The sequence below is a fragment of the Macrosteles quadrilineatus genome, unplaced genomic scaffold, assembly GCF_028750875.1.
Source record: "Macrosteles quadrilineatus isolate MER2022 unplaced genomic scaffold, UCM_ALF_1.0 Scaffold_9__3_contigs__length_116548681, whole genome shotgun sequence".
In the NCBI taxonomy this organism is placed as follows: domain Eukaryota; kingdom Metazoa; phylum Arthropoda; class Insecta; order Hemiptera; family Cicadellidae; genus Macrosteles; species Macrosteles quadrilineatus.
In genome coordinates this window covers 73687373-73702888 of record NW_026542602.1, presented here as the reverse complement: position 1 = coordinate 73702888, position 15516 = coordinate 73687373, and the positions used below count along the sequence as shown (strand labels likewise).

General features: G+C 31.5%; 1 protein-coding gene across 3 annotated transcripts in view; it reads left to right on the top strand.

Annotated features, from left to right (window-relative positions):
* Positions 1–637: 637 nt before the first annotated feature.
* Positions 638–15516, top strand: part of LOC129004136 (calcitonin gene-related peptide type 1 receptor) — a 235507-nt gene continuing 220628 nt past the window's right edge. For all 3 annotated transcript variants that reach the window (XM_054432572.1, XM_054432573.1, XM_054432569.1), the window contains exon 1: positions 638–799. The gene's annotated coding sequence lies outside the window, so the exon portion shown is untranslated. The remainder of the gene's footprint in view (positions 800–15516) is intronic.

The following is a 15516-nucleotide window of genomic DNA, read 5'->3' as shown; positions in this document are numbered from 1 at the left end:
AAACTGACAAAATTATAGAGACCATTGAAATAAAAAAACTGTTTTCGACCTTTTAATGCCTGGAAAAGGTTTCATGAATGTGAATCGAAACTAGTTTCCACCAAAACCAAACTGTACTATCGATATACGTGTGTTTAAACCATCTTATGGTATAAACGAATCTGGGCTTGCAGATACTATTAAGATCATTTATTAAGATTAATTAGTACTTTCAGTACTTAAATGATCCTAGCACTGTCTGAAAGCCTTAGTAATTTCCACAGTTCTCTCAATTGTAGCATCTTCCATCGATAATCTTATGAATATAATTATGTTTAAGTTGATTTGTTTAACAGATTGATATTTGTGCCCTCGATAGAGGTAAAGCCCATTTTACCAATGATGATACCATTTTACATACTTGATTTTACTAAGAGCTACCAAAATGTTATCCACTGTAACCTGAATAAATTTAACACAATACAATCATGGGAGTTGGATATTATTTGGTAGATCTGCACTATCAAATTTGCATAGGAAGTCAATCATAGCCATTGCCACTGAGACCCCTGGCCTTTATTATCAGTGCGCGCGCGCCGGTGAGTGGGCGTGCGGGTGCAGACACATTCATATCAGTTTGGTCCGGTGCGCTGACGTACGCGCGTCAACGCTGGACTCGTATGCGATCGTAACTCTTTACGTTATAGTAGAACTTACGAACCTAAATGTGTATAGATTGGGTGTTGTGGTTTCTAAATAAACTTGTACTCATGAGTGGGTTTTGAACCTGATTTTCTGGACATTGAATCCTGATTAACAGGTTAGTAAGTTGTGGTTGTAATTGATATTTGTTTTATGTGTAAAATATGTTAAGTTTGTGTTTTGTTTGCGAAAAAAAGCTGTTAAGGTATTAGTTAGGTAATTCTATGTCTTCTGAAGTTCATAGATATAATTGTAAGATTTTAATCCAAAGTTAGATATGTGAAACATCAAGAGTTAATTTGAATTTAGATTCAAAATAAACATACAAAAATTAAATTTACTTTTAGAATGTTTTTGTGGCTCAAAAAAATACAAATATAGGACATAGTACGACAGATCCTTTTTTGTCCTAGGACATTAGGCACGAGCCCGGAATTGTTTTTCACATTACTTCTAGTTAGAGCTAGGGGTTGCGGTATTATCACTTAAACATTGGTGATTTGGCTGGATTTGAACCCGAGACCTCAAGGACTGATGTTCCGCGCTCTAAACACTAGACCAGTTTACTCTCCTCGACGACAGATCATTAGAATTATTACCAATTAACTTGAGTTTTCCCAGGTTACCATACCTCTACAATTTATCAGCCTTTTTTGCAGCATAAAAAGTACATAATTTACGTACTCATTTATGTATGGCACAAAATTAAAATCATCGTATAGCGGTAACAAATAAATATATTCAAATACGCTAGTAGGAATGATAACTAATAATGTATTCAAATTGGTTTCCCTATTACTACTATAAACTCGGATCGCTACAATAGTTGTTTTAATCTAACTCATACTATATTCAAATTACGTGAGCCCATTTCAAATACTGTTTTGTTATAAAATACAATTGAAACTGTTGTATGAGTGAAATAATGGACATATTTATTCTTTATTTTGTGGATGTCAAGATGTGTCCAATAATTTCCAACCCCCAATACGAACAGGTGAAAATAATATAAAATAAAACGGACAAGTCTATATTTAAATGAAATTAAGAAGTTGCATCATTTAGTTGAATTGAAGTGGGAGTATATACATTTAATTTCTAAATAATTCTTTGCTATAATAGTTCGATAAAATGTATATAGTACTGATCAGGAGATTTTAGATTAATAAAAAGCCTTTATATTGCAATATTTTATTCAAGCAGATAGGAACAGCAAAAACACAGGCGTACGCTGAAAGCAGTGTAAATCTGTACATTAGTACTATAATACTGTACATTAGTTGCTGTCAGTTTTTGGTATGGATGAAAATATCTGTATCATTTATGTTAGAAATACGTTGTATTAGTGTACCACTTACTAATACGTTTGAAAATAAATTAATTGTGTATTAATTTAAGAAAGGTTAGATTGTATGTTCTAATGGATGGAATATTTAAAGTATGAATTAAGATAAACTTAAACATTATTAATTGACTATGAGTGTCTAATATAGGAATAAATATAATAAATTGAAGGATATTATAAATTTATTTCAACCATAGTTGTTTTACTATACTAGATTTGACAGGTTTACCAAAAGTATACTGCATTTTAAAATTCCATAATTTTAAAATAAATATTTATAGTAAACTAAAGGAGCCTTGCTGCTCCCCAGCGTTGCAATAAATATCATACTTTTAAACTATCAATGTTTCAAATTAAAGCCTTTATTTCTATGAGTATTTTAAGATCAAGACGTATAAAATAACTAAAATAAAAATGGAGTTACGTATCATTTATTGGTGATAAGCCTTAAAATAATCATAATTTTTGTTGATTCCTGATTTACAGCGTGCTTCAGGTACGTCCGATCTTGATAATCAATAGCCCAAATGGAAGCTGTTAATTCACTGAACACACCAAAACATATAATATTTTGTAATTAGAACTGGTGAAATACATCTTTAATTGAAGTAAGAATTCGAACAAATATAGTTTAATTTTTGTGGTCGAGTAATATAGTAGATAAATTAATGGTAATGCTTGAACTGTACGTGCTTACATTTAATTCAAGACCAATATTATGAAAACTGGTATAAGAGCGAAACGAAATCTGAAAAGAAAAACTAATATTTTTAAATATATAGATTGCACTTATGTTCGTTTTTTCCGAAACAGTATTATTTAAGATAAATCAGTGAATAATTCTCTATAACAGTAAACCTTAATGTCAAATGCACCATCAAAGAGGACACTTAAGAAACCACTAAACTGGTGAGTTAAGATTTTATGGTATCAACCTTATCAAAGGCCTTTGCACACAACGTTGTGAAACCCGTCTTTTCTGAACATGAAAGGTAAAGATTCTGTCCAGTGGAAGATTAAATAATAAAACTTCTTTGTAGACATCAAGAGATTCAGTCATAAAAAGTTGCAAAGAAGTTGTTTATACTGTCTAGTGTATAATAATTAATTAAAATATTTATAATGTATAATGTTTAGTGATAATCTTGTTTCTTTGTAAGCAACGTAAGAATCAGTGTAAGCTGTAATTGGTTACTCAATCAAATAATTAGTTTGGTCATATTGTTAGTTTTATTATATTTATTATACATGAATACTATTATTAAGTATTTCAAAATAAAATATCAGAAATCCTCGTCGAAAATAATTAATTTTGATAAATTGTTTAAATGTATATAATTATCTACAAAGATCAAGATACTAAATACAAATATTGTTAACTATAGTTTTTAAAAACGATAGAGTTACTTAATCGAAAATTGATTAAAATGCAAAAGGTTTATACTACGATTTTTAATTAATAGAAAATTCTTTTGGCAATATTATGAAGAAACATAATTAAGAGAAATGTTAGCTTTATTTTAAAACATTGCTTTGAAGTTATATTGCTTTTAATCTACATATTTAATTGAACTTAACCCATTATTCGAATAAAAGGGTATTCTTGAGACTCTTTTAAAATTCAGGCCAAGCGATATCTAAGATAACGGTTGGGTTAAACGTGATTTGGTTTTCCTCCTCAAAGAGGAGATTTTCTCTCAGCTCGCTGGACGTTACGAATTCAGTTGATTGTTTGCTTAGATTTTCACAGTAAGTGACCTCTTTCCTCTTCTTTTGTTTTGTAGCGCTCTGCAACACTCTTCTCTAACTATGCGATAAATAATAAATTTGACTTTATAAAAATAAAATTATCCAACCGTTGAACAGTGAGAGGGAAATGCAGCTAAAATCATTATGGAAAAAATAGATTTATCAACATGGTATTTTCAGAGGAAAAGTAACTATAGTTTCAAAGCGTACTTACTAGGATGCAACATCAATGAAACACGGTCACTAAATCTTGGCAAGCTAAAATAGTTTCTAGTTGACGTATTTATCATGAAAAAAAAACTTGTTTAAAAGATCGACTTGTACGAATAATGTGTGAGTAAATCTGCTATAGAAGTCACCCTTGATGGCATGAGATTGTCTGTTTGCGACACTGTCAACACACTTGGTGTTGTACTTGACAAAGACCTCTCTTTTTCTGACCATGTCACATCTGCAGTTCAACGCGCAGTGGGTAGACTGAGAGGTCTTAGCAGATTTAAAACTCTACTGCCAGAATATGCCAAAATGCAACTCATGCGGTCCTTGGTCCTCCCAGCCTTTACATATTGCTTTCCTGCATATGGAAACAGCATCTCTAAGGAGGATATGGCAAGAGTTCAAAGAATTCAAAATTCTGCAATAAGGTTCATTTTTGGCCTTAACCGCTTTGACCACGTGTCCTCCTTCCGAGATGCTGCAAAGCTCATCCCAATGGATGAAATATGGAGGAGGCTGACCTGCTGCCTGGTCCACAAAGTGCTCACGCTGGGAGAGCCTCAGTACCTCAGCGAGAGGCTTAAGTACAGGGGGGAGATCTGCCTGCGTGGTACTCGTTCCGACCGCAGGCTTCACTTTCCTAAAGTGAGGCTTGAGGTTGGAAGAAAGTCATTTTCTTATTTTGGCCCGCAGTTGTATAATGGCCTCCCTCAGGACATAAAGAGCTCCAAATCGTATGGCTCATTCAGGGCCGCAATGCAGAAAAACAAATGCAAATTGTAAATGTTTTTTCTTTGTAGTTTTTTTTGTATATTAAATTTATGTATATATTAGGTTAGTTTAGTTTTAGTTTGACTTGAGTAAGTTTGAAAATCATGTATATGAAACTCGCTTGTAAATAAAGGCCTTTTTATTTATTTATTATTTATTTATTTATTTATCGTTTAGAAAATCTTATATTACATGAGCTTAAATTACCTTAAATTATATGACACTTATCCGTCCGTGATTATTAGTTTCAAACAATTATTCAAACACTTTCAATACAATTAATTTGTATTGTATATCCTGTACGTTTTAGTCTTGTATGTCACCTTATATCTTACAGCTGTTTAAGTAAATAACACTTAAATGTTCAACCAAACTAGATAAACGGTTTGGACTTAGGTTCAGTCAAAAAATTAAGACTTATTGATTAACTTAACCTAACTTAAGATTTATTGATTAACTTCTTAAACGAGTTTCCTCTATAGACCAGAATATTTAATTTCAAAGTGGATTGTGCAACAAAACGGAGAACACTATCTAGTTACTAACCAGCTTTGAAAATTTTCATTATCCTGAAAGGATTTCTAGGAGCTTTTCAACCAATATAAATATCACACCAACCTCAATATGAGATTAAGTTTGGTGAGATCCTTGATTACATTTTCAAGTAATTAAACTATAGTCAATTTATTATAATTTCACTAAAATAATCTGTGACATACTTATAACTTCTAAAGCGTAGTTTAGCTAAAACATAATAATGCAATTTGGGGTAATTTGACCCGTTGACTCACTAATTTGAATTTTGAATTGCGTAACCGAATAAAAAAAAAAAATATAACTCGGTTGTTTGTCATCCAATTTTAACAATGACTCATTTGATTTAGATTTAGATGCTCTATCTTTTTTTTTAAGAAAAAAATTCCTTATATTTACGATGTTCATGAAATTTGGCATTAAATATTTTAAATGGATGCCATATTGAAATGTCATGAGATGTTAGAACGAAACTTTTTAAGCTCTTCTCTTCTTAACTTACACGTTTATACAAATTTTGAAGTTTCCATCTTGGAAAATGTGTATATGCAATGGAAAGATTGCTTAAAACAGTCAGGTAATTCAAAGCAACTGTATATATATTTTTTTTAGATCTTTCGAAGGAGAAAGTGTATTATTCGTTATAGCCTGTCAACTGGGACTAAATCGCAAATTCATTTGTAAAGTTTGAGTTATTCTTTGACCAGTTGTCACCTTGAGCCCAGTGAGTATCAATGTATGTGATCAGCTGTCCACTTAACCAATTGTCAACGAGTCCAAGTCCTTCTCGTATAGTCATCAGTGTGGGATAGTACTTTGCAACCGACCTTTAGTAGAGTTTGGAACAATTAGATTGATTTGTCTTATTAATCTAAAGATATTGTATAAATATACTAAGAAAATGTTTAGTCTGAAAATTAAATTTCCTGGGGGGTCTTAGTAGTTATAATACTAATCTTTAAATTTGGGGGTTTCTGCGTTGATTAAATGGGTTAGTGTTCGGATTTGCAGCTTAACATTGGGCTATAAATTAATTATAATCTCTAACTAAATGATGGTTGTGGAGTCCATCCAAAAAAGATTAAGTGTGGACCATTTTTTCACATAAAATACTTTAAAAATTTCAAAAGCGTAAAACTCCTAAAAATATGAAAATCATGGTGATCTTTGAGACATATGAGTAATATAATAAACAAAGCACAAATTCATACTAAAGGAGTTTTTTGAGACTTAAAGCTACCACGTTCTAAAACTTTGCCATTGAAGTAGGTCCTGAAAATGCAAATTGTATGTGCATACCATTACCACTGATTTACTGTATTATATCGATAGTCTAAAATTATGTAGTTAACCGTTCATATAGGTTTTAATAACAAGCTTCACTATGGCGAACTAATCCAATTCTTATTCATAATTCATTACTGGAGAAAAACTGGTATAGTTGCTGAACTCAAATTAAGTCATAAGTTATAAGTCATAAACTCTTTATTCCTGAATTATAAAATTACATTGCATTGGAATGTGGAGTCAAGTTTACAATGAAATATGCAAAAGTTAATATACAAAACACTACGAACTAAAACAATTTGACTTTTTAGTCAAAGCTTGCTTACTAAGCTTGTTAGCAAGGGAAGACTACTGTTTGAAATGATTGTTTGATAGTTAATTGTGTTTACGAATACCAATAAGGGAAAATTGCCTACTGTAAAATATTTTAGAACTATCTTACAACGTAAGTTTTGTAAATATAAAAAAGTTAGAGGGTACAATAGCTTGTTGAAAAAGAATACATAATGAACCAAGGCCCTTGGGAAATTCTTCTTTAACATTTAAGTTTCCTCAAATCGATGATAATGAGGTATTTTGAGGGTAAATACCATGGCTTTATGTTAATGTTATTTTTGAATATTAAAATACTAACAGTTTTGTCTAACACAACACATTCTTTACTCCACGCCTGCTGATTACCAAAGTTAATCTTCCGTGTTCAGGATACTTTATTATATGTTATTCCGATAAAAAAAATATTTGCTCTAAATTGATTAATAAAATGTATTCATAAAGTATGCATAGGTTGTTTTCTCGTTGGCGTATGGTAATCATAACCACAGTTGTTGTGTCTTATAGTGGCAAACCCAATTGAAAGCTCTTTGCTACAATGTTTATAATTTGGATTACAATTTAAATTGACCTTTTACAATGCATTATTTGCAAATTTACAATAAAAAAAACAAATAAATCACTTAGTAACTTGCGTCTGTGTGTTGCGACGGTTTTTAAACGTATACTGTTGTTAATTGTAGGTGTTAGTTCTGTCAATAAACTAACAATTCATTTGACAGGTCTATGAAAATCAAGTTCTATATTAATGATCGTGCTTTGTCTATCAATATTATCTGCAGGTATTACATTCTTAGTTAGTAATGTCGTACAACGTGAAATAACCTGCTCTAAAGCGTTGAACATTGATTTAGCCACATTTAAATTGAAAAGGAAAAACATATAAAATTTTTTTTATAAAATAAATAAATCAGTAAAATATTTACTCGATAAATTTAGTTTTTGGAAGCTTACTACAAGGACGGGATGTTTATATTGCCTTTGCATTGCGTAAGCATGAAACATTTACTGATTCATATCAGTTAACAAAAACTAACACTTATTAAAAAAACCTTCTGAAAATATTTTGGTTGAAATTATGTGATTACTATTACGATAAACATTATGGAGTCATTTGATAAAGTAATTATGTCATAGGGAAAGATTGGATTCTACTGAAGAGCTTTGAAGTGTGCAATTTTTTGCGATTTGGCGAGATTTGTACTAGGAACCTCAGGTACCGAAGTCCCGTGCTCTAACCACTAGACTAGCTCACTCCCTATGTAGCATATATTTAATGTTATCTATGACAAATCTAGTTGAAAATAGAATACACATTCATGACATTACAATCGTTTAGTTTATTTAAACCAATGCTCAGGGTAACATAACTCTTTCAAAGCCTTTGCTCTCGACAGGATCTTTCTCTTGAGAGATTCAAAACGTTTAAAATGGCGTTTACTCAGCTCTCCACTCTAATTGCCCTTTCGTGTTCTTTTGTTCTTCAAATCTCACTGGTTCAACAGTCTCTTTCGATTACCAGGTTGATATCTAATATTACGTACAAGTAACATAAATGCACATGAGTAACAGTAACAAATAAATAAATAATATTTAGTAAAGAACACTTGGTGTTAGATAACTGCGTTGAAGAAAAAAAATGAATCTAGCCTTCAAAAAATTAAAGGTTTATTTAAGATTAATTAAACCTTCCAAATACAAATGTCATAGAGGAAACAAACAATTATGGGAGTATGGCAAGGCGTATCAAACACTTGGTATCAATAATCCTTATTGAGATACAATGGAAGTAAGTATAATACCATTGACTATACACCTCTACTTAGTAGGGGTGTATAGTCAATGATAATACGTTTTTCATCACAGAAACAGATGCAACTGGACCAATTATTAATTTCCAGAACAATGGCACAAACAGAAGTAACTGGTAATAGCTTTTACTTCATAGTTTCCTTCTGAAATATTTATCTTAAACTGCTGTAAAAAAATGAGCATATATACTATGACTAAATCACTAGCTTAGATATGGATGAATCAACTTCGTCAGAAGAACAAAATTTAATAGATGAATAAGTATACCGACATTTAAAACAAAGAAAAGGAATGTTAACAAAAATTACACAATTGATAGCTTTAAAACAGTGAAATCGGGTAAAAACCTAGTTTAGAATCAACATGTGCATGGATCCAAGTTTACTTTATTATCATGCAAAAATATTGATGCAGGTCATAATCAATATGTTCTTTTAATCCATAAAATCAAAAAAATTAACTAAATTATCAAAATGCCATTTAAAAGTTAATACTTTCTTGGATTATTTATAATTGAAACAGTTTTAAATCAAGTATAATTCATTTTACAATAATTATTATTTATTAACTTATATCTCACCACTCAAACAATATTACTTTGCTTGCTTGTAACAGGTATGTAATTGTCATTGTACAACCAATAAAGTTATGCTAAAAGCTCCCAAAATAATGTCTTCTGCCACATTAAATACATTAATACCGCAGCACGTAATGAACAAGTTGAGTCTTGTAATTGTTACATCCCAAGCAGCTGAGCAAGCAATTTGAAATATCGGTAGACATTCATGGGCAATTGTTTAAATATACCGTTTTCCTTAATTCTGCAATATACTGGGTAATATTGCTCCTGGAACTTTATAGTTCATTACTACTGTCGCATGCCGCAAGCTTGGTAATTTATACTTTACATGAGTAAGAAATATAGTAGGTATGTAGACTATGTTGGTAGTTGTTCCAATTGTTCTTTTGGATTGAGGTAAGAAGAACCCCACCACCAATGATTATAAAAATGATCAGACTACTTAGTTTTATATATTTTTTCTGGCTCAGGTAAATGTACCTTACATTGTGAAGTGGTTTACATTTAACATGATAACATAAAAAGTAGAAAAATATAGGATTATTTTTTATAGCCTGGATGATCAGCTGAAATTGCAAACTTAAGGGCACGTCTAATAATTCTAAACCATGTTGTATGTTATGGTTTTGTTTCATAACATTAAATAATATCGAACAAAACATTATTCAAGGGATGCAATTGCATTAAAACATTGCCAGAAACACAAAGCATTTCTCTTGGATGTTCACATGTTGTAACCCAATAGGATTTTAAGGAAATTAATTCACTTACTACTTCTTAGTAAAGTAACAGCCAAGTAGGTTCAAAAACCATTCATAGTTCATTATATCGACGAAGATTATTCTGTTTGAACAATCACCTGATGTGCATTAAGGTCTGACTGGCCCCAGTATATTGGATAGTTACCTCATTATGGATGTAATTTAATAAAATAAAAGTTTAATTTTTATAAGAGCCATTGTCAGCATGTATGTTTAGGTTTGGATTTAAAAACTAGATACCAATTATATATACAAAGTGAAGTGCAGAATATAATTAGTTCTCAAGCCTCATAGTAGTGCTATAAAAAGATTGGAAGGGGAAGGGATAAGATGATGACAATTGCATAAGTGGATTAATATTAAACATGAGTCCAGTGAAGCAGAGGGACATTGTCCCTTGTAACCATGCTGTAGAGTAACTGGGCCAGCATATATTGGTTTTAGCATTATTCGACAAAATGGACATTGCTGAGGTATGTTCTGCTACATTTGCCAATTTTTTGACTTTGAAAAGCTATTGTTTATGTACTTAATACTGTATCCCCAAACTATTGTAACAGATAGTGTACACAAACTAAAAATGATAGACCGTTTAAAAAATTAAAATCAAATGAGCTTTTAAGGTTCTTAGTATTACATTATATAAAATTAGTAACATTTATCTGGTCATAGCTTGCTTTAAATGATCCACCACATTTTACCTAACATTGTGAAGTGATTTATATTTAACGTAATAACTCAACATTTTAAAAACTCTTGGATTACTTCTGATAGTTAGTACGATTAGCTGAAGTGGCAAACTAAGGGTGCACGTCTAATAAAACGCCATGTTATAATGGTTATGGTTTCTTTTCAAAACATTAGGGAATATTGAACAAAAGATTATTTAAGGGATACAATTGTATTAAAATCATTGTCTTTTCCAACTGAATTATTGAGGTTATTTTAGACTAACCTAAACTTTGTTAGAAGTTTTATATAGGTAAAACTTTTTTTTGATACATAACTATACACAATTCAATTTAAATAAACTGTACAAGTGTCTTTTACTCATAAGCTATTTTCTGTTGTTTTATTTCCGATTCAGTATACTCGTGAAAAATCTAGGATTTTTTTTACAGAGTTCAGCTGTATGGTAAAACGTAATTTTTGTTATTATAGAACATTTGTAACTACTTGGACAACAACAAAGAATGTAAAATTTCTTCGAAAGTAAAAAAATCAAAGATAAAAAATAATTTTGATTCTTTATTCGTGAAAGTTTTATTGAGACCCATGCAAAATTACCATCAGGAAGTCTCCAAACTGAGATGTCAGACCAAATTAATTTCAACTTTGTCTTTATGACAGAAGAACCTAGCAAAGGATCCTTTGAGCAAACTTCATTAGCCTCTTGTTAAATAATGTTCTTGTATAGGCCATTATTGCTCAAATATCCTCTTTAAAGGTTTGTAGTTCATTCTGTATTAAAAAATATGAAACAGATCTAGTTATTAAGAAAATAAAAACTACAATAATTAAAACATTTCATCTACGACCATTTTTTAAAGTAGCCGTTTCATTTCAGTTCTTAGAATTGAAATGTTTTGCATAACAGCATTGTTTACTTTCATAACAGCATAGTTTTACTTATAACAACACGGGTAACGGACCAATGAGGTTCAAGGATTGAGAGAAAAAAGTAAAATTGTAATGATTCTAACTTCAATTAATCAGCTGTTCGGGCCAATTTAATTGTTGAGTGGTGCAATAATTATTTCCTACAGATACATAACAATGTACATGTTCTCTCACTGATTTGAGAAAGCAAAGTGGCCAATTCGCTTATCAGTGAGACAATGTTAACATTGTCTCACTCTAATTACTTTGTCTCACTCACTCCAGATTAGCAACGTGAAGGCACGAAATAGTGAGCTCGTAACATGCAGACAAGGTCGTATGCGCGCGAAATACGTTTACTGGCAGTAAATCAGCTGGTCAGCTGTTGTACTGTTGTATCATTAAATGTCATATTAAAAGTTCACTTCTGTGTAAAAATATGTTACGTTTCTTTACCAATTTATTTGTTTTATGGTAACTGTAGGAAAAATACAATGTGCAACTCGAGTGCAAAGTGCTGTTGCCTCACTCGAGAAACCATTCCTCACTCGCCTACGGCTCGTGAGTCAATTGCTCACTTTGCTCACTGGTTGTACAAATAACTAGTGTTTGGTACAATGTTTCATTGCATCACTGTCAGAGGCAATGAGAGGTTATAAATGAAATCATAACCTCTCTTAGAAGTTATGGGTGATGTTTGTTAATTAAAACATTGTCGTAGGTAAAGTATGAATGAATGAATGAATGAAAATGATTTATTTAGTCAGGCAAAGTTAGGGCCACATGGCCCTCTCTTACACTTAACCTTTTTATACAAATCTAAACATACAAATAAAACAAAACAATGTACAATACAAATAAAATACTATAATCTATTTACAATATTTAATGTAAAAAGAAACAATAAACTTTTAAAACATACCACCTTACATAAACACCCACACACACACACACACACACCTACACACGTACACGCACACACACAACACACACTCGCAAGAACTAGCACACACACACGCACACCTGTCAGTGATCAACCAAGCGCACGCCTAGGATATACCAACCATGGCCATACGTCCAGAAAACAGATTTTTTAGTGCTGTCACAAACCGTAAAGTAGTGTAGGCAACCCGCGTAAATAGTGTTAACGACCCTCGTAGAAGTTTTTAAGTTACTCGCCAAGACTCGTGGTACCTAAAATTTTCTACTCGTGTCTTTAAAACTATCTTTACGAAATCGTTGCTTAAACCACCAAAAAAAATCTGTAGCGAACCATAACGTCTGATTTGTATAGGTAACAAAAACACCGATAAAGATTAATGATGATGGTTTTATAATGAGTTTACTGTAACGATGAATAACATTAAAAATGAACCAGCCCCAATAATAACTAGTTAGTTTATGTTTTGAAATAAAGGTGAGTTTTAATTACTACTCAAGCCAGTGAAACATTATAAATCTGATAAAGGTTTTTAAAAGAAAATCCATCGGAAGCAACCCCATGTCAGATACACTAACCAGGTTTTGCTGGCCTCATTATCCTAAAAGGATTTGAAGTCGCCTTTGGGTTTTATTAAACCTTCATTGGCAGGAAGGTAGAATGATTCATCTTGAATACAAAATGCTTAAAGAGCAACTTTAGATTATTTTAAAGATTAATACATATCACTATGTCTACAACCACATGTTGACAATCGCTTAGTTTTAACTGGGAAAAACGATTTTTTTACAACTAATAGACAAAAAACTACGAACCTTCGAACCAATGAGAGTAATATGAACGTTTAAAAATAATTATTTAAATCTTAAATTGACGACGTTAGTATTTGTAGTATAAAAAAAACTATTTTAAACTTTGTGTTATATTTTATTGTTTGTGTTGTACTTTGTCTTCAATCTTCTGAACTTCTTGGTTGACTACAACTGTTTCGTGTTCAAATTAACACATCTTCAGATTAAACGTAGCATTGATTTTGTCCATGGAATGGTCGTCGTAAGGTTAAAAGCACACAAATAAGGTTAAGAAAGTGTACTACACAAAAAACTAAGGTTAAAGGGATACTTAAAATATAATGATGTTGAAATACAATGTTAATTTCAACCCTTTTTAGAAATTTACATTTATCCAACCTAACTTTCTTAACTGCCCCCGAAGAGGCCTGTCAAATTAATTCCAACTTCGTCTCTAAGACAGAAGAATTTACCAAGAATCCTTTGATGAATATCAATAGCCTCTTGATATGTTTATTTTGGCGATTATTTTTAGAATGTGGTTTGAGAAAAGTCTTTTATTCGTTATAAATTTACATTTTTAAGGAATGTATATATTATAGTTTTGTAAATTCCAGCCATAGATAGAATGGGTAACTTACATTATTTATCCTTATTCGTGAGTTATACATTGAAACATAAAAAAAAACAATCGTAGTCAAAACGTGAACACAGTTGCAACAGTGGGAAAGAAAATTGTCCAAATTATGAAAAGTATTACATCCTAACACCAAACAAAGTTGTAACAAAATATGTCTAAAAAACCCCTATCCACACAGACCATACTTAACTTACGTTATACCTCATAACACACTACAGTATTCAAATTTCCCTTATGTAAGTTTTATAAAATCCCACAGTCACTTTTATTCTAGATAGAATAGTTTGACACGTTTCCAGAAACTTGTTTTTGAAACTCTAAAAGTCATTTTTTACTAAAAGTGGTTTATAAAGTCACGATTATGTGGTTAGAAGGTACTTGAACTTGATTGCAAAAATTGACTTTAATTCTCTGGTGAGGGATGTTGACAGTTTTTGAACCATTAATGTCTAAAACACGTAACACCTGACATTGACGAGGGATAAATTTAGTTTTTCCATTAGAATTGCTGCTAACTTTGACCCGTCTAAATTCATTAATGAGCTGCGTAAAAAGAGACAAGCAAAGTTAGTTGTAATTTCCATGGTGTTAACCCATTTCTGAAAACATTCGGTAAATTAACCTTCCGTTTGGAAGTAAACATGGAAAAAATATCTTAATTCTTTTCGTGTCTCGTCAATTTTGGTTGTGTTCGGTATATATGGTTTATTATGATATTGTGATATTTTGCTCTCACAAAGAAACTATTTAGAATGATTTTGGCAAAAAAAAAATACTGTTTTAAGAAAGGTCTGTTCTTTACTTAGTATCCTTGTTACATTCTTTTTAGCTTTAATTATATTGATAAGGAATTCCAGCTGTTGTCCACCATGTTTACCTGCCTCCGTATATTGGTTCTGTTAAGAAACAGCTGGTCTTAGTCAGCTGGTCTTCGTCAGTTACAAAGCTATACAGGTCATATTTTGACTCGCACTTCATTTGCATTCATCTTAAAATACGCTAAAGTGTGCGTTACGAAAAACTGTACTGACGTAACAAATTACATACCAATATAGTTATTGATATCTTCAAAGTAAATAAACAAACTATTATCATTACCGGTAGGAAATGAATGTTATTTGTCTCCAATAATACAATGCTGATTCAACTCCATACATTTTGCTTCGGTGCGAGCAGTGAATCGAATTACAATTCAAATAAACCAACTACAAGGTTATTTTACCTTTGCAGTGATTTTTAAGGCTCGCCGAGCAGAGGTAAACCAAGATAAATGGCTTCTATTAGTCTTCCAGAGGACCGCTGTGCGTTTTAGGTGTGTACATCGTCTGTTATTTCTAAAGAAAAGGAGATGGTTTAGACTGCTGCGTTTGAATTCTATGTGACCAAACACTTAACACATTGTATACAATGCGATATGAGATTGACAATTGATTGTGTTTGGAAAGATTACTTAATTATTAACTGCATTACTACTTAA